Raw genomic sequence first — 20,538 nt, forward strand, 5'->3', positions numbered from 1 at the left:
AAGAGTAAAATTAAGGAAGACATCCAGAGGAAAGGATCTGGAAGTTGGGGGAGGATGAGGGTGGTTGAACAATGAGGTGTAGAAATCTGGTAGGTTGCCTTAAAGGAGTAGAACTTTGGAGAAAGGGATGTTGTAAGCAGATATCTAGAAGTCTTGCCTTATGATATCTGATGTAACACCATTTTGTCTTCTTAAGAAAATTTTTTTTTAATTTCAAAATTTTACGAGGGTACAAACGTTTAGGTTGCACATATTGCCTTTGCACCCCTGAGTCAGAGCTACAAATATGCCCACCCCAGACAGTGAACACCACACCCGTTAGGTGTGAATATACTCCATCCTTTCCTCTCCCCTCCCTCCTGCCCGACACCCGATGAATGTTACTTCCGTATGTGCACGTTAAGTGTTGATCAATTAGTACCAATTTGATAGTGAGTACATGTGGTGCTTGTTTCTCCATTCTTGTAATACTTTGCTTAGAAGAATGGAATCCACCATCATCCAGAATAATACAAAGAGGTGTTAGTTCACCATTGCTTTTGTGGCTAAGTAGTACCCCATGGTATATAAATACCACATTTTATTAATCCACTCATGTATTAAAGGGCACTTGGGCTGTTTCCCCATCTTTGCAATTGTGAATTGTGTTGCTATAAACATTCAAGTGCAAATGTCTTTATTATAGAGTGACGTTTTTTTCTTTGGGTAGATACCCAGTAGTGGGATTGCTGGATCAAATGGTAATTCTACTTTTAGTTCTTTGAGTTGTCTCCATATTACTTTCCATAGAGGTTGTACTAGTTTGCAGTCGCACCAGCAGTATATGAGTGTTCCTGTCTCTCAGCATTCATTGTTTTGGGACTTTTTAGTAAAAGCTATTCTCACTGGAGTTAAGTGATATCTCATTGTGGTTTTGATTTGCATTTCCCTGATGATTAGAAATGTTGAGCATTTTTTCATATGTTTCTTCGCCATTAGTCTATCTTCTTTTGAAAAGTTTCTGTTCATGTCCTTTGCCCACTATTTAATGGGGTTATTTGATTTTTTCTTACAGATTTTCCTGCATTCTATATAGATTCTAGTTGTTAGCCCTTTACTGGATGTATAGCATGCAAATATTTTCTCTCATTCTATAGGTTGTCTGTTCGTGCTAGTGATAGTTTCTCTGGCTATGCAGAAGCTTTTTTAATTTGATTAAGTCCCATTTATCTTAACAAATCTTTAGTAAAGATGTTTCTTACTTCTTAATGTTTTTGGAGTCAGACTTATAGTTATCCTCTGGTTTCCCTCCCCTATGCACTAGTATCATGCTAAGATTGGCCTTAAGACAAGAACAGGGAGAGTAACTCAAGATGACTTAGGTACACCAGGGTTCTAAGAATAACTCCGCCTCCCCCAAGTGAGGATTAAATAAGAACTTTCACATAAATTGCCTTGCACATAGCAGATGTTCGGTACATGGTAGTTATTATTATAAACTGAGATATTAATATTTTGCTAAAACATCCATGATTTGAGAAGGGAGACTCAGTTTCTCTTTGTATCTCCCTAGGCACCTAGGATGGGCTAGACACAGAAGTTAATTGGGTGAAGTGTAGTCCAGCTACTCATGTATCCACATGATATGTAGGTTTCTCTGACCTATCCTGATGACACCAGGTCGATACTCCATTCTGAGGTTCTGGAGCCAGCAGGTCACTGCTTGCTGTACTAGGGGCTGTGGGGCCAGCCATCTCCCTGTCTTGTGGCTGTGGTTCTCCCAAGAGACCTGTTCCTAGTTTTCAGCCTCTGCCTTCTAAGTGTTCTTCTCCAGTGCCCCCATGCCATGCTACACTGGCCTGATGTGCAGGTCTGCTTTATAGCAATCAGCAGGAGCTGCCCTGGGTGCTTAAATTAGAGATGCTGTTTTTTCTTTTCTATTTCCTAACGTGGGTTCTAGTTGTGTCTATCTTCATCCTTAAAGCTGGCAGCACTGAAGGCCTATGTAGGGGCCTTAGGCAGACCACAGACCACAGCTCCTTTTCCTTTAGGCCCCTGAGCCTATCCTTAGATTGGACAGTATGTGCTGAAGGCATGCAGAGGAGAACTGGGAGGTGCATTGAAGGATCTTGATGAGCCTCTGTAGTAGGGTGGAGAAGAAGGCTTTGAGAGGGTTTTCAGCTGCCTGCTGCCTCTTTTCTCCCCCACAAGACTGTAATAACACCACCTCCTATGTCAGAGTGCTGTGCAAATGCTGTTTGCAGGTGGACTGTTGTAAATGAACATTATAAAGTAGGGTATTATTTGTATTAGTCAGTAAAGTGCCTAAAATGATGACTGAGAAAGGGATTACCTAAAATATTATGCATTGGCCAAGGTTGAGATCAGGGTTGAGGGAAGAATGGGTGATGTCTTTACTCTGGGCTGCTATAACAAAAATACCATAAATTGGGTGGCTTATAAACAATAGGAATTTACTGCTTACAGTTCTGAAGGCTGGTAAGTCCAAGATCAAGATGACAGCAGAAATTTGGTGTTTGGTGGAGGCTGATCACTCTCTGCTTCATAAGTTATTATCTTCTACCTACATCTTCTCATGGTAGAAGGGGCTAACTAACTCTCTGGGGTCTCTTTTATAAGGGTACTAGTTCCACCCATGAGGGCTCTGCCCTCGTAACCTAATCACCTTCCCAAAGGCCATATCTCCTAATACCATCACCTTGGGGGTTAGGATTTCAACGTATAAATTTGGGGAGCACACAAACATGCAGACCATAGCAAGGTGGTGGGGGTGGAGGTCCCAGAACTGAGATAGTGTCCAGAGGGAAAGTAAGTATCTGTATGTACTTCCCAGGAAAACAACCAGTCCAGCCAGGGACCCTGGAGACAATGGTTGGGGAAGCCTCACAAATAGGTTGGGGAGGACAAAACTGTCCCTTAACTAATGGCCTAGTCTCCTCTTTCTCATTTATAGGTCAGAAGGCCCCAAATGATGAGAGAAAACCTTGATGGAAGCCACTCCACAGTGGCTCCCACCCTGGAATTTTGCCAGGAGCACCTCTACTTGCCCACTTATCGGCCTTGGAGTCCCCAGAACTTCTTGGGCTTGACATATCATTTACGGTTATCTCAGTCCTGCAAGCCAAGAATCCAGAGTGAGCCTCTTCCCTTGATTTCTCCATAATGTGGCTGGAGTTCTTCTGGAAAAGAGAACTATGGAGTGGAGACTGGACAACCTTTTGAAAGAGCCTCTCTTCTAAATTTTTGTTCTTAGTTCACAAATAGTGTTGACATAAAAGTGATGATGAAGGAAAAGATTAAGGCTTTCAATGAATGTGGAAGAGGCTTCAAATTCTGGCTTCTCTACTTTCTAGGTGACCTCAATTTCCTCACCTATAAAATGAGACTAAGACCAACACCTATCTGATGACAAGGAGAGACAATATAATAAAGTGATTTTGCTCCCCAAATGGTAGCTATTATTCAGATGACCTTTTTTATTCCCTTTGTCACTGTCACAGTTCAGGGTCTTATTTTATCTCCACTGATGTCAGCTTCCAAGCTAGTCTCCTGGCTTGTGTTCTCTGCTCCTGTCATCCATTTTCCAGTATCGTGCCAGAGGAATCAGTGCAAAACACAAAGATGTCATGTCACTGTACAAAATCTTTTAATAGCTTCCATTTTCTTTTTTTCAGAATAAGGCCTAAAATCTTCAATGTAGCATCCTTCCAGAAATAGTCTTCTGAGCTTGTCTGTTCCCATTCATTTCCTCATATGTACATTGTACTGTTAGGAGCACCTTCTATATAGCAGGGACTAAGCTAAATGCTTCACACCAGTCATTTCACACGATCCTGAAAACAATGCTATCCTTAATATCTTCATTTTACAGAAGAGGAAAAGGAGGCTCATAGGCTGTGGAACTCACCCAAGAAGGCACAGCTAGTTGGTCACAGAGATTTAAATTCATTCTGTTAGGCTCCCTCTTCAATTGTGGCTCTGTGCTGAGATGTAATGCCTTGGACCACAGAGGAAGGTAGGCAGCCACAGCAGGGGGAGCAAGGCTCAGGGGAGGGAGGAAGCAGTGTTTGAAAGGAAGAAAGGTGTTGGGGATGGGAAGTGGGTGTAACTTCCCCTTCCCCAGGTCGGTGGTGGGGAGTAGCCACCTCACTTGGACAGAGAGAAGCCTGGGCTTGGGCTTTAAGCCCTCTAAGTGGGCACAGAACCTCCAGAAGACCCACACTACCTTCCACTGTCCCCATCCTCCCCTACCCTCTTCCCTCCCAGCACACAGCCAGATGCCTAGTGGGTGGGCACTAAGTACACATCTGGGATATGATTATTGCTTCTGCTAGCCCTATCTCCTCCTCTAGGGCTATGGGAGACTGGAGTGGTTGCCTTGAAGGTCCCTTCCAGCCCTCCTGTAGGCGGTGCTCTGTCTTGGGAAGTGGCCTCGGGGCTAGCAGGGATGGTCAGAATGCGGTTTGCTCTACAAACGGTCCCCTCTTTCCTTTCCCAGCTGCCCCATCTAAGTCGGGCGAAAGGAGGGGACCTCGCTCCGTTCGCCACCCCCTCTGAGGCCGCCGTTTGCCCGCCTGCCAGCCTGCAGCTTGGGGTGAAAGCCGCCTTGCGCTAGAGGCTCGAGGACACGCCTTACCCTCTGTATTTGCCCTTAGAGAGAACCTAGTACGTGCCACGCCCAGTGTTAGGAGCCTAATGCCAAACCTTGTGAAATGGATTTTGCTCTTTCCTATTCTACATAAGAACACGAGTATTCAGAGAAGTTAAGTGACTTGCTCAGGGTCACGCAGTCAGTCGGTGGCAGAGCCAGGATGTATACGGCCCTCTCGTTAAGATCAAAGCCGGGCAGCGCTGGATTCACCCCTCCCGGACGTGCTGGAAGAAGCGTTTAGGGGTCCCAGTCCTGCCGCATGGCTCCTCCCCCTCGGTCTTCGGTCCGCCCTCCTCGAGGGGAGGCAGGGTCGCAGCCTCACGCGGTGCCCTAACCGGGCACGCTTAACCCCGAGCCGGTTCGCCAGTAACCTCAGGAGGGCCAGGCCGGTTTGGGGCGCCGGGGCGCCAGGGGACCGACCTGGTCTTCGCAACTCGATTTGCATACGGAGACTGCTCGCTTCCTCTTCGCCCCTCTGCCGCGCTCTTCTTCCTTCCTTCCCCCGTCCCCTGCGCCCGTCATCCCGTCCCCCGCTCCTCCTCACCGACCCCTCCTCTGGGACTCCCTTGGGCTTCCAGCTCCCGGGCTGTCCTGCCCCTGCCGAGCGCGGTTTCTGGAGGCACCTGGGGGAGGGGAGTCCTGGGCAGGGCCGGGCTGGGAAAGACGCCTGGGGAACTGCCTGGCGCTAACAAAGGGAGCCGGCTGCCGGCCGGCGTGGGCTCGGAGCGGGCGGAGCAGCCACAGCCTCCGCGGCCGAGAGCGCGGCGAGTGAGTAGGGGCTGCGGAGGGCGGCGGCGCGGCCCGGGCCCCCGGGAGGAGAGATGCTGAGGGGCTCAGGAGGAGAGCAGAGCGGCGGGCCCGTGGCGCGCCTGGGGCGCAGGGAATCTGCATCCAGCGCAGGCTCAGCCGCCTTTCCCGCGGGGCCAGCCGCCTTTTGGCCCCGGGTGTCTGCGTATTTGTCCGGTCGGAGTGGCCGCCCAGCCTTCTCCCCAGCTCCGCGAGCCTGCGGACCCACAACAAACTCACGTGCGCCTGACCCTGGGGAACCTCGCTTTCTCCACGGCACCATCAGTTTTCGGGAGGGAACGCCTTGCAGAGGCGGGGTTCCTTCAGATCTCACCCACTGGGTTTAGAGGTCGAGAAACTGAGTCCCGCGGCGGGGGAGGAGGCACAGGCACAATAACAAACGCAAGTGCGCCCTTGTCCTGAGATCTGGGCGCACAGCAAACCCTTTGGAAGCTCCCGGAGGTGCTGGGCCATTGTGTTAGCCTCGGGGAAAGGAGCGGCGCTGGAGCCGCCACTTGCTGGAGGAGGGCGAGAGAGACATTTAAAAGGTACCGCTTAGGCATCAAACTAACTGCCAGACTTACAAAGGGAAACGAAGCAAGAAAGCAGCTACAAAACTGTTAACCCAGGACGAGAGTCTGTCCCCCGCCGTGGCGTATTCCTTGGGGTGAAGTGGACAGCCCCTAATCTCCACCTCACAGTGGTTTCTTAGAGATGTAGGTTGAAATGAGGGTCTGTGGGTCCCCCTCAATAAAAGGGACGTGCCTGGAGCACTATTGTCCCCGCACGCCCGCGACTAGCTGCGTTGGGAGAATGCGGGCTCCTCCTCAGCCTGCAGAAAGAACAGTCCAGTGAAAACATCGCCCAGCGCGGTCTTGGGTTTCGCTTGCGCTTTGCCTGGTCGGTCCCTGCGCCGCCTAGACACCCGGGTGTCACTTCCCTTTTTGGCTTGTTTATACAAGCAAGGACAGCCGAGGCCTCTTGTTCTAGCTGGGGACATACTATTTTCAGTTCTGAGTTTATTTGAAAGAAATTCAGAGGTCCGGAAAGAGAGGTCTGTTGTTTGTTTTGCTTTTTCTTTGCTAAAGTATGCTCACCTCAGCTTTGCAAATTTTACTTAATCAGACCTGGTCTGCAGCAGTGAGATGGTTTGGAGATGACTTGGCTTCTAGGCGATGGTGTCGGTGCGGGAGTGAGGCTGTAAGGCCGAAAGGCTGTGTCAGTGCGTGGTGTGCGCACGAATGGAGCCGCCACCGACTTGCCGAGCAGTGGGGCTGAGGCTTCGCCTTGGCTAGCATGGCTGGAGATGAACCTGTCCCTGGGGAGAACTGGAGAGCCTCCAACCCTATACCACTGTTACTGAAAGGGTCTAGAGAGCATCTAGTGAACCTTCTTCTTTTACAGGAGGGAAGCTTGGCCTGAGAGCTTAACCACTTGTCCAAGTTTAAACTGGGTGAAATCAGCTACAGGGAGAGGTTGAGCGCGGGTCTCCCACCTCCCACACTGCACCGCCCTGCTGGCAACTAAAGGCACAACCAGCATTCTGTGGTTGGCTTAAAAGGCAGCGGCCTTAGGCAGAATAGAGTTAAACAAAGAAAGTAATTCAAATTGAAAGCTGCACCCTTCCATTATCCCTTTCAAGAGTTCTTTATTCTGTTGAGAAAAGATAGATTTAGTAATTCCTTACCCTCTTTCTAGCCTTTCATAGCTTAGTTATTTTTCTCTCCTTGGCTGCCCCTTTTGCCTCCAATTGGAATAGGGCCAACTATGGAGACTCAGATGTTTTGCCTCTCATCCCTGTGCCAGGAGGCCTTTGTTTGGGCAAAAGCATGGGCTGTTGACATCAGCCCCACTGGGAGGAAAGTGTCTCTTAGCAGGCTACTCCTGAGCCACTCATGGGAGAACAAAGCATTGTTTTCATTGGTTTTATTTAATTTATTATTATTATTTTTAAGTAATAATAAAACTTTGTACTTCTGTTTAAAAACAAAAGTAGCTGCTTATTTTTGTTTTTGGCAGAGGAGAAATTGGAAAACCGAAAAACACTTCAAGGTCAGGTTTCCCCAAAGTTAACATGTTGTTTATCCCTATCCCTGTTATCTCTTAGCTACACTTGTTTTTTCCGTTAGAGTTAACAGGGTGTTTTACTTTCATGGTAGTTCCACTTGGAACTGGAGTATAGTTTTCTCATCAGTATGCTAACCCTGTAAGGAACTTCTGAAGTCATTTGACTGGACCCTTTTATTTTCCAGGTGGGGAAACTGAGGCCCAGAGAAAAGAAATGACTTGCCCAATGATACACAGCAATACACAGCCTACTTTTAGTGCTTCATTTTGCATAAAAGGGAAACTGTTGCATCAAATGAGTTGTTGGTACCCTAGAGTAAAGTCAAAGTTATGATGGTTGTTATAACAAAACCCTTTAAGCCAGAGAATGAGTTCCTTAAGGACTGAAATAAGTTTGATTATTAAACTGAGCCATGGATCCCTATGGTAAACATGCTGAGGAGTGTTGCAGTTATCATTGGGGATCAACTTTCTTTAGTATTTACTACACGGTTTGCTTTACTCTTGTGCTGGGCTCCCCTATATTTATTTCTCTGTCTGTGCTTCCCCACTTAGGGAGCTGCTTTGTGTGTAATCATAAGGCAAAAGGCAGTGAGAAGACAGAAGAGAGAGACTCCACTTAGCTGTTCATGCTACTTAATCTCTTGGGCTCCAGTTTCCTTCTTTGTACAGTGAGAGTCCTCCCTGCCCAGTCTCTGCACAGGCTGTGTTCTAGTGGAGCAGAAGACGCTCAGACCTTAGAGCCAGAAGATAGGGTTTGGGTCTTCCTTTCTCTCTCTGGTGTTACTTTAGAACAAGCCGACTGCCTCTACATTGTATAAAGTGAAGGGACTACTGTGTATGAATCTCCTAGAGTTGTTGAGGGTATTAAGTCACATGACACATGCTTATGGCCATTCAGACCCCGTGGCAGGCTTAAGGTGCTCACCAACTTTTAAAGTGGTGGAGAATGATGGTGGGAGAATAACCTCATAGGGCAAACACATATGCTCAGATTAGGAGACCCTACCTAGTCACAAAGAGGTGTGAAGGCCTGCCAAACCATAAAGGGAGGCTTTGGACAGTTGTGAAGTTTGTGTGACTCTAAGGTAAATAGACCTAGTAAAAAAACAAATCAAAAACAACACCAGAACTTTCACACCTATGTGAGTAAAATCTCAAGTCAGCCTATTTATTCATTCCATATTTACTGACAGACTGACAGTGGGGGTGGAGGGAATCTTGTGCTCAGCCTGGGATTACAAAGAACAAGGAGACTCATTCTTTGCCCTGAGGAAGTCCCAGCCCCACTCAACCACCCTTGTTTAGAACAAATTTGGCCATCTCTTAGAGATTGTCCCTGGGAGCCCAGAGGAAATAGGTCTGATTTATTTCAATATTGACCTCTAGGGGTCCCCTTCATAAGTAAAGGCAAGAGCAGGTGGTAAATGACAGAGGGAAGAAGGAAAGCTTCAAAGAGAATGTGGCTCTCTGTGAATGTGAAGGTGTGGTTGCATTAAAAAAACACCAGGAATAATTCATTAATGCAGTTCACAGCAATTGTTCTGGAGCATTGGGGTCCTGAGAATTTGGACAGAGTTAGTTACTCAGACTTGGTGTCAATGATTTGTTCAATAAGAATTGAATTGGGGAAAAATGAATTTTTTCTTGCTTGTCTGTGTGTGTACTTCAACTACACAATGGCATTCTGACTCCTATAGATGTATTTTTATAGGCTTATATGTAATAGCAACATATTAATCCATGTAGTTTCACCACATTAAAATACTAGGGTGGTTTTCTAAGTAACTACTAGAAGGGTCAGGTTAGCCTTCAGAATCAATGTGATGATTTAAATTTTACTTATTGTTCGGATTATAACAATAAAGCATGCCCATTGAGGACAATTTGGAAAGTACTGAACAAACAAGGACAGAGAAACAGAAAAAAAATTCCAGTATCCAAAGACAGCCACTGTTAAGATTTGGCAATTTTCATTCTGGTCTTTTTTTTTTTTTTTAAGGGATTTGTTTTCTGTAAATGGTTGAGAACATACCGTATGTGTAGTTATATCTCTTGCTTTTCTTGGTTAACCTTCCCATATATACATTGCATAGTTTACGTTGCACTGAAACTGCACCCTTTCGTTTGTCACCCTCGTTAGCTGTTCAGCATCTCCAAGGTCATGTGGTCTCCCCCTGGGATCTGAGCATTTCAATGATTATTTCAGTGAAGGTCTGTGAGGACCTGTAAAGGAAGGAGCCTTCAACCGCCTCTGGCTTTTCCATCCTTCCTCAAGGGTTCAAATATCAGCCGTCGGTTCTTTAGAAGTCTGAAGGGACTGGCAATAGAGTGGAGGGAGAAGGGCCCTGTATGTGGCCTTGAGGTCTAGTCCTGTCCTTGTGACCTAAGTTTTCCGTTTCTGTATGTGTTAATGAGCAACTCCAGGATCCTATATTAATTAATTCATAACGTATTTGAGTGCCAACTCTAAACCAAAGATGACTAAGAGGATCTTAGCTTTTAAAAGCTCACAGTCCAAAGAAGGAGGCAGGAGTAGCAAGAGACTAGAGCAGGATGCTGTGTGCCCACAGGAGGGACATCACTCGAGACTGGAGCAGGGGGGAAGGCTTCTTAGATGAAGGCCACTACTGGATAGCCGGGCCATTTCTAAGTTTTTCTTATTGTAACTGATATTGTGATTAACATGTTTGTGAATAAATCTCTGTTCATTTTCCAGATAATTTCCATACGATAGAGTCCTAAAGTTGGAATTACTGGGTCACACTTTAAAGGGTATAAGTATATTAAAAACTTCATAGATTTAGTTCACTTACATATGAAGTCTTAAAGTAGCTAAGTATTGTGTAATTAAGAGCACAAGCGATCTAGGATTTAAATTCTGGCTCATCGTTTTCCACTTGTGTGGACTTGGACAAGCTATTTACGCTTATGACGCTTCAATTTCCTTCTCTGTGAAATAAGTATAACAGACCTTATCTCACAGGGCAATTGTAAGGATCAGATGAAATCGTGAGTAACAGGTTCAATACAGTGCCAGGTATACAGGAAGCAAGTGATAGCTATTATTGTTATAATTGGAGTTTTCACAGTTGCAGAAACTTTTGCTTCTAATATTTTTTCTTACCATGACAGCAGGCCATTGTGTGGCTTTCTGTGCTGAAGGAAACGAAAAGTTAATTAAAATGGAACCTCTTACCAGGTGACAAGTTGAGAGAGAAATGATCACTCACTTGATGCATCCAAAAAAGTCTTTTTATTATGGAAAATTTCAAACATACAAAAGTAGAAAGAAGGGTGTAATGAGCCTCATATCACATCATCTAGCTTCAACCCCAAATTACTTGGAAGCACAGCCCAGACATCTTACCAGTTGAGCTGTGGACATTTCACTGAGTCGCATGATGCTTATTGGAGGCATTGAGCTGTGCTAGCTGGGAGTCTGTCTGTACTGTCACTGTTATAGGGTGCGCGTGCACGTGTGTGTGTGTGTGTGTGTGTAAAGAGAGAGAGAGAGAGAGAGAGGGAGAGCCAACCAAGGAACTTCGTAAGCTTTGCTGCCCAAGTAAGGAGGCCCTGCCATGTCCCAAACTAACAGGGTGGAACGAGCACTGAATTTAGAGTCAGGAGACCTGATTTTGAAAAAGGGACCCACCCATGACCAGTTGTATGCTTTTGGCAAGTGACTTTTGCATTTCTTGAAGCACATTAATAAAAATCTGGTATTAAATGAGGTAATCCATGTGGCAGCTGGAGCGGCTCAATATTAGTTGGACCTAAATCAAACTTGATCGTAACCTTCTCTCCCTGAGAGGCAGAATTTCCATATGCAATTAAGGTCCTGGACTCCTGGCAGCGGCTGCACCAGAATGCATTCAGGGACTGTTGCAACCAGTCTTTTGTGCTCACAATATGGTGGCTACTCGGGTGAGCGCCTGACACACAGAGCGCCCCGTGCTTGCAAATCTCCCATTCCCTCTCTCACTTAGCCCCGTCCCTCTGTTTTATGGATGAAGGCAAGGGGGCCCAGACAAGTTTCCGGTCCTTGAGTAACAGGCCCTCTCTGAGCTCCTTCTCTGGGAAGATGGGCTCCCCTTTCCACCTTCAACTTTGATGGGTTTTGGACTCTTTCAACTCACTGTTACACCCAAGTGGGAATTTTTGACTCAAATAAAAGAGGAAAGTTGATCTGATTTAGTAGTCAAATTAGAGCCCTCAATCCACAGGGACTCCCCTTATTTCAGGCCTGGGCTGTGACTTGTAGTCTCTGGCTCTTGCTAGCTAGATGTGTGGCCTTGGGCAAATGCATGCCACCCCGGGCATGCCACCTTGGAGAATTAGCTCTCAGCACCCCTGCCCAGCCCCTTCCAGCTCTGAGATCATCAAATGAAAAATCTGTAAATTAGGAGGCTTTTTCACACAATTAATAAATGAAATAGTTTTTTTTTTTAAAGAATATTCAAACAGGGTAGAAAATTAACCTCCTCACTTTCTGCCATTCCTCCCTCATCCCACTTCTGTTTGAAGTAACTACTGTTTGCAGTCTGACCTGGTCCTTCCAGCCCCTTTTGTATGCACTTATGTGTGTTCATGGTCATGTGCAAGTATGTTTTAAAAACTCAGTAAATGGATTACATTATACCTGCCACTTTACAAACTCGCCTTTTTCACTTTGCTATGTGTATTGGAGGTCTTTCATATCAGTGTATAGTTGTTTTTTCCCACAGCTGCATTGAATTCTATATTTTGAGTGTGTTTACCAAGCTTCTGTTGATGGACAGTCATCTGTTTCCATAAAAATATATTTCTAAGTGTATTCAGACCTCGAACATATGGACAGATGATTGTAAATGTCTGTGGGTTAAAGGAAGCCAGTCTGTCAAGCTCTGGAAAGGGCGAGAGACAGGACACAGGGACACTGAGGACTACCCCCTGGGAAGTTGAAGTGACAGCTCTCAGAAAACTACCAAGAGGCTGACTGTTTGCTTGGAAGGTTATTTTTGGAGCTAGCCTGCCTGGTTGGATGCCCTCAGCTGCAAGTGCAAAAACTGAGCTGCGTCATCCTCTTCTTCCCTGCCCACTATCCCTGGGCCTTCCAAGTTTGTTTCTGTTCCCAGGGTCAGGACTGGGGACCTTGTGGGAGAACTGGCACTTAAGTGGTAGGAAGGGAGGAGGGGGATGTTAAGAAGAGAAGGCAGGCATATTTGCTGTCAGGCTCTGGAGGAGGAAATGTGCTAATTCTACTCTACTCTGTCTGGTTGTTCAGAGCCATCTGTAGTGTGATGCTTCGCTGGTCCCATCTAGACAGCGATAAAATGAAGCACACCCAGAAATGGGCTACTTGGAAGACTGCAGTTTAGGATATCATACTGGAGGTGGAGTAAATGTGGAAACTGGGGCTTTTTAGCCTGCAGGAGATAAAAATAAGAGGCATCTGCTGCTGTGGAGGGGATAACCAATATAGGGGTGGAGGAGGAGAGCAAAGAGTTGCAGGAAGGCGATAAAGAAGTGACTTATCAGAACTGCCCAGTGATGGAACAAGCTATGTTACAAGGCAGCAAACGCCCTGTCATAGGACATTCAAGGAAAGGTTGTGAGTAAACTTGTTTGCCACCAAAGGACTCCTGCATTGCAAAGCGGTTGACCTAAATGCCCACTAAGGTCCTTTCCAACTTTGAGAGTCTGTGACTATGGGACAAGAAGCAGAAAGATATGAAATAGGACTGAGATGGTGGAACAAGTTACGGACAATGTAATAGAACCGTTTTCACCTGCTCGGAAAAGGTGGAATAAAATTGAAATCTTCAAAAGAGGCTTAAACATTGTTTCCCTTGGATCTTGGCAACTCTCTCCCTGTTCTGTCCTTGGCTTCAGCTCTGCTTGACCTTATATTCATAAATTGTTTCCACAGGAATAAATACATCACATACACTTTGGATGACCAGGAAATCTGGCAACTGGAAAAGAACTACATGTCCCAAGAGGATGATTGTAAATTTTTTTCATTACAGTCCCTTTCTAAATCTGCATCCATCTCCTGGTTGGAGGAGCTTTCCCTAACACAGTGCTGAGACATCATCCAGCTTTAATTTTAGGAACATGCTACCCTTTGCAACCTCTTGAAGGTCCCATGGGCTGGATTGGGAGCATCCACCATGTTTAAGCCTCATCCCTTTCTTTTGTGCAAATAGGAAGAGCATCTTGACTTACGTGTTAGCTGAGTTTGGTGAGGGAAACACGGCAAAGTTTACCATCTTCCGGGCTTTTGCTGTGTGCCTGTCCCTGATTAGGCATGATGCCTGTTCTCTCATCCAATCTTCATAGCAAGATGCGGTGGGTGTGTTGGTATCATTAGCTCCATTTTGCAGATAAGAAAACCAAGCTTCAAAGAGGGCTAGAGACTCACCCAAAGTTTCACTGCTGCAGAGTGGAGAAGCTGGGATAGGGTGTAGCACAGGTTTTTCCACTGCTAATAATTCCCAGTCCTTTGAGTCTATGAAATGCTTAGTCCTTGTGGTTCATTGGGCTGAATAATTTCTCCTTACAAAAGCTGATGGAAGCTTTCTACCATTCCCCTAAGAACATATGAAAGAACTCATGAGCAGTCGTGTGTGAATAGCATGACTTTTGGATTCAGCATACATTTGCTCCTTTTCCTTTTTGGTAAGAGTTATTTGCGTCAAGCTTGGTTTGTACTTTTTTTTTTTTTTTTTTGCTTGTCCTTTAAAGCTGTGATCCACATGTACTCATTATCTAGTTAGGAGTGGGAATAAACACACCGCTACTGCTTGTCTACCTTAAATGCCGTTAAGCTTGTAAATGGAACTCAATATCAGCATTGTTAAGAGCTTATCTTGCAGCTGTGCTTCTAGGTTCTTAAACAATTTCTTCTTTTGTAGAGTTTATTCTACATTAATTTGTTTATAAAATATTTTTGAGTACTTAATGCATGCTAGGCATTGTGCTAGGCATTGGGAATACCTGCATAAAGAACCCACATTGTGGATATGCACACACACATATTCAGTGTAACTGGCAGAGTCTTGGAAGTTAATGGCAACAGACTAACCATATCACCGTCTTCCCCTTTCCTCAGAGTCCTTGCTTTGTTCATTCATTCAGCAAACATTGAGTGCCTGCTGCAGGCCATCTACAATGCTCAGTTTTAGAACATAGACCCAAGTAATCCCCACAGTCTCTTCCTTCCAGAGCTTAGTTAGAGGTAGACATGTACATATCAACTACAACATAGTGTGATAACTATTATGGTTTAGGTATACACAGAGGATGGAAAGAAGATACAGTGAGTTTGGGAAAGCTTTCTGGAATAGGCAATAGCCAAGCTTGGTCTTAGAAAATAGTTGCTGTTAGTGTCTGGGAAAAGAACATTTTGGGGAGAAAGGGCTGCAAGAGCAAAGATCCGAGGGTAAGGAACAGGGAAGCACTAGCAGCAGGCTGATGTTCCTGGAGAGGAACACATAAGGCAGGAAGTGGTAGGAGGTGAGGCTGGAACAATTACATGCATACATAATTTTCATAACCTCCTTGTGTGGAATATACTATTATTATCTCAGTTTAATAGGTGAGGAAACAAAGGCTGGAGGGGATTTGGCTATTCCTTCAGAGTCAGACGGTGAGTGCATTGGCATGCTTGGACAGGGGTGGGGAACCTGCGCCCTGCCTCCCAGTTTGACCAGCACAGTTTGAACATTAGTAAACCATAAGGGCTAAAGTGGTGGCCGCTATGCTCATGATTTAGTTCTAACTTTTTCTACCTGACTGGCACCTCTACCGCATGAGGCTGGTTGGCGAGAGTTTATGGGGGTCAAGTACATCAGTCTGTTACCACCTTTTGACAGTGGTGCACTGTGTTTCGGTTTGAAGTGGAACTTGTGAATTCTTGCACAGCTCGACAGTATTTTTTAATTTTGTCTGTTTAACAGCCCATCTTGTCAAAGAAGACCATGAGAATGCTGAAGGAAGAAAACAGATTTTTTAATGAGGATTGGGAATTGTAATATTATCTTGTTTCTGCTAAAGATAAGATGATTTGCTTGCTTTGTGATACTGCAATATCAACATTAAAGAAATTCAATGCTCATCAGCATTATAACACTCATAAGGACCACAGATATTTTAATTAGAGGGAGAGGCATGAAAAGGGGTATTGCAGAAATTAAAAGATGAAGAGCAAAAGCAAAGTCAAATTTCAAGCAGCAAGTAAGACCTGGAAATAATGCCACAGAAGCAATTTATAAAGTAGCTTATATATTTGGGAAAATAGGGAAGCCATTCAGTGATGTAGAAATTGTGAAACAATGCACTGTCGAAGTTGTAGGATGCTTAGACCCAGATAATATTTCAAAGTACAAACAACTGCCTCTTTCGAGGAGAACCATAACTGATTGGCAGCATGAATTAGCCTTCAACTTAACAGAACAACTTCATGCAGTACTTCAAAAGGAAAATATATATTGTTCAATCGTTTTGTATGAATCAACTGATACTACTGACTTGGTGCTGGTTTTATACTTCATTTGGGTCATAACAGAAGATTTTCTTTGCCGTGAAGAGTTATTCGCTTTGGGCATTCTTGCAAACAGAACACAGGAAATAGATATCTTCAATAACTTTCAGGATAAATATTGTGAAGTTGGGCTGAATTTGGTAAATTTAGTGAGTGTATGTACAGACTGTGTACATTCCATGACAGGAAAACATGAAGGGTTTATTGCACAGATAAAAAAGTATTAAGGGATCCAGAAACTCTCATTTATTTTCCTTGTATCTTACATCAGCGAAATCTCTGTGCTAAAACTGCTGTTTTAAGTGACACTTTGCAACAAGTTATAAGTATTGTTAACTATATTAGTTTCATAACATGCTGAAGTTGAACGATGAGGTAGGTATTCAGTGTGGATTTGCCATACTATTCTAAAGTGCGTTGGCTATCCTAGGGACAGGTGTTAGCCAAAATTTTATCTCTGTGAGGACAGATAGTTAAATTTTATGAAGAACAGAATCAGCAATGTGAATTATTGAAAGAAGATTTCTATAGGAATGCATCATTTTTGTGTGATATCATGTCAAATCAAAACCACTTGAATGCAAGGTGAAACTAAGTCTGTATATGATATGTGGCAAAAATCCAAGCAGTTTTTAAAAGCTATCTTTTTTCAAAACATTTTTTCAAAAGGAAATTTTGGATGAACATTTTCCCCAATTAGGAAAGGTCACTGTTGAGCAGGATGATATATGTGAATCATCTGAAGATTACATAGCTCTTACAGACCTATTAATTGGAGAATTCAACGAATGGTTCACTGACATTGAGAATCATGACATCACACTCAAATTAGCACTTCAGCCTAGTTGGTATCACCTAGTTGATATCACCTAAGGAACTACAGATGGACTTGCCTTAGCTCTCTGTAGATGTCATTTTAAAGTCATCGTTTGATGCTAAGAAAGATCCAATTGAAATATGGAAAAATGCAGTAGAGTACCCACACCTTTGACACCATGCCCCCAAAATGCTTTCTTGCTTTTCAACCTCTTATTGCTGTGAATCTACAGTCCTCTACCTAACCCAAATCAAGACGCCCTTAAGGTTACAAATGACTGATCCCCATCTAGAGGATCAACTCAAACTGTGGACCTCCAAGCTGCAACCAAATATTCAAATGCTTTCCAACAGAAACCAGACACAACAAAATCATTAAAAGCTTAGTTAACTTTAAAATTAACAAATAGTTTTCATTTTTTAAATTATTAAGTACATAGTAGTCAGACTTTTACAAAATAATGTACATTTTTAAGTATACCTAATTGAAGTTTCTTGAATGCAGCCTTATTTGATTATAGCTAAATTAATGCAGCCTTTCAACATGAAAAGGTTCCCCGCCCACGTGCTTGGACTTGAACGTAGGCCTGGTTGCCCTGGAGCTCTGCTCTCAGCTTCCAGTTCAGTGCCTGCAGGGGCAGGCTGCGAAGGTCTGGCTTGCTGGCTAAGATGCTTGTTCCCTCTCTGACTCTTTCGAGAATAATCCTCTTTCTTCCACCTGCCTCATGCTCTTTCTAACTTTACATTAAATTGGTACTAGTGGATCTGATGTTGACAGCCTCTTCTGAATCTGTTTTTACCCTCGTTTTATCCAGGAGATAAAAGGATTTCTTCATAGAAAACCTTTCTGTGCCCAACCATGTGTAACAAGGGAGAAGGAGAAGATTCGTTCCCTTTCCCAAAAGCTGCAGGTTCAGTTAGGAGCCCAGGCATTACCTGCAAACCCTTTAGTCGAGAGAAACCCTTCGGGGACTGGAATAAGAGTGATCATTGTGGGCTGGAGTGAGTTGGCCTTGTGCTCTCCTTGCAAGGATGCATAGGCTTCAGGAAGGTGGAGGGCATGATATGTTAGCAAAATTATTCTGTCTCACCTGATGATGAATGGGACACCTTTTGCCTATTCTCCCAGTCCTCCAAGATAATTTCTGGGTCAGAGTTGGCTCTTGGGTAGGAGAGGCTGTATGGGGTGTTCATTCATTTAAAATAAAAATTATTAAAAACTAATAAATCAAGAACTCAAAGGCAAGATGATGAAACTACAGAATGAAATAAAAGAAGTAATTACAGAGCTAAGAAAAAATTGAGGTTACAAGCAATATCATTATGCAAAAAGTTAACAAGGAACAGAATAGAATCCACTGAAAACTAAATTGCTAACAGAAGGAAGGCTTGGGGAAAGTCACAGCATATGCTGAGGAAAAGATAAAGAGCTTAAAACAGATTTAAAGGTCAAACAAAGGTGATCCCTCAGAAGGGTAACTGGGGAGTGTGTGGAGGCACACATCACTTCTGCTCATGTTCCACTGGCCAAAACTAAGTCACATGGACACACCTGGCTGCAAAAGAGGCTGGGAAAAAGTCTTTAGCTGAGTGACCATGTGCCTTCTTAAAACTCAGGTTTGGGGAAAGCTTTCTCTTACTGAAAGGAAAACCTGGATATTGAGAGCAATTAGTCTCTGCCACAAGGGAAAGTCATGTTGGTCTCAGACTTGACTTTCAGCAGAGGAAGGACACTGAGTGAAATGTTTACAGAGTTCTGGAGGAAAGGCAACGGGAGTGAAGACTTTGATACTCAAATTGTTCTGGAAGTATAAGGCAGGCAGACATTCCCATACATGCAAGAACTCGGGAATCTAGCACTGCTGAGCCCTTTCTGGAAAAACTCACTGGAGGATAAAAAAGAGATTAATCAGCAAACACACTTAGGAAAGCGCAGCTAGAGGTCATTTGGTGAGCCCTTAATCCATTCAAATAGAGAAGCAAAGCTAACCAGGGTTGGGCGGTTAAGTCTAAGGAATAAAATGTGAGAAAGTAAAAAGAATGTACCAGAAACAGAGAGCTAGGGGGAGAGAAGTGAAGGAAATGGAAGTGCTAACTTTTATTAGATGTTCAGCTTTCCCTTTAGTTTTACTTTTCTGTAGAATTAAAATAAAATTTAAAAATAAAAATAGCTATTTTATAAGGCAGTCACCACCCATCCTTCTTTCCATCCTCCATGCTTCTATCCATGTGTAAATATAGAGACATGTAAGGGACTATATTAATCTATTCTCTTTTTTTTCTGTATAGAAGGCTCTTGGGTGATTTTTAGCTCTATATAATTTTGTGTATTGATGGAAATTTTTTAAAAATAATGAGCTGGTCTTATTTAAATAAGACCACTAAGGCTATTCTAAAAGGCATCATTAAATACTAGTCCTCCGGGAGTGAAGGATGGGGTGGGAGATACAAATAGATGAACAAGATGTTGTCATGGGGGAGTTGGCAAGTCAGCTGGCAGAACATTGTAAATCAGGTGGGCAGTTGGGTGTTGGGGCTCAGAGGATGGGGAAGGCTTCACAGAGGAGACAGATGGAGTTTGACCTGGATGTTGAAGGATGAGAAGAGTTCTGGTAGGTGGAGAATGGGAGAGAGGACATTCATGGCCTGCAGGCAGCAGGAACGCAGGTATAGGGGTGAAAGTCTGTGACATGTCTGGGTCACCGTGAGCAGTTTGTTGTAGTTGACAGCAAAGGATGAATGAAAGAATAGCTACTGTTCGTTCAGTGCCCACACATACCAGGTACTACACACAGATACCTCTAGGTTGCTCAACAACCCCATAGAGTGGATATAATTATTATCATTCCTACTGTACAGACAAGGAAACTGAAGTTAAGAGTGATAGATTAATCTGCCCAAAGTCACACAGTAATGAAACTGATTTGAACCCCCTGAGCTGCCTGCAGTGCAAAGCCCATGGTTTTCTACTGTGCTATGATTTGTAACACACGTAGACCTGAATTAGCCACCTTTGTGAAATGTAAAACATAAAAATATAAATAAATATTTTTATAGGTAAATAGTTTTATGTAAAAATATATTTACTTATAAAATATCTACCTATAATATAAAATAATTTTAGATGTAAATTTTGTAGGTAAATATAAGACCCTAAATTATGGTCCAGACTCCGCCATCCAGCAGTTGTGTGGCCCCAGGCTACTTAATCAGAACCTTAATTTCCTTATCCATAAAAGGGGATAACTGTGCCACTGTTTAGCCCCAGATTAGTTTTTATGTTCAAATTAGATCATAGATGTGACATGAGAAAGCGTGAGAGAGACACACAGAGCGTTTGTTATTGCCGGCACTCCCCTTGATCTCCTGAGAGCGAACATCCTACATCCGTTAGAGCACCCACAGGTGTCTGTAAACACTCTCACAGTCCCTGCAGGGTTGAAACAAACAACTTGGTCAGCAGGCAAGAAGCTGTGCTTCCCTGACTCACATAACCAGCTGGAGGCTGTGGTGGGAGGCAGCTGTCAGTCTGATTTTGCCACTGCCTGAGTGAGAGGATGCTCCTGCCTGCCTTCCTGGTTCTGGGGAATGTCTGGGCCAGAAAGTTGGGTCAGGATGGCTGTCAACAGCTTCGTGAGGGTGGAGAAGGGTGGTCCAGACATGCCAAGCTCCAGGAAGGAATGTTGCCAGG

At 44.1% G+C, this 20,538-nt stretch overlaps 1 protein-coding gene across 8 annotated transcripts in view; it reads left to right on the top strand.

Moving 5' to 3' along the window:
* Positions 1-5,329: 5,329 nt before the first annotated feature.
* Positions 5,330-20,538, top strand: part of ST6GAL1 (ST6 beta-galactoside alpha-2,6-sialyltransferase 1) — a 127,731-nt gene continuing 112,522 nt past the window's right edge. For 7 of the 8 annotated variants that reach the window (XM_045539886.1, XM_045539884.1, XM_045539888.1 and 4 more), the window contains exon 1: positions 5,330-5,419. The gene's annotated coding sequence lies outside the window, so the exon portion shown is untranslated. Of the gene's footprint in view, positions 5,420-5,787; positions 5,986-20,538 lie in introns of those variants that run through there. The other variant, XM_045539887.1, reaches the window with a different exon arrangement.

Source organism: Lemur catta, chromosome 1 (assembly GCF_020740605.2).
Source record: "Lemur catta isolate mLemCat1 chromosome 1, mLemCat1.pri, whole genome shotgun sequence".
Lineage (NCBI taxonomy): Eukaryota > Metazoa > Chordata > Mammalia > Primates > Lemuridae > Lemur > Lemur catta.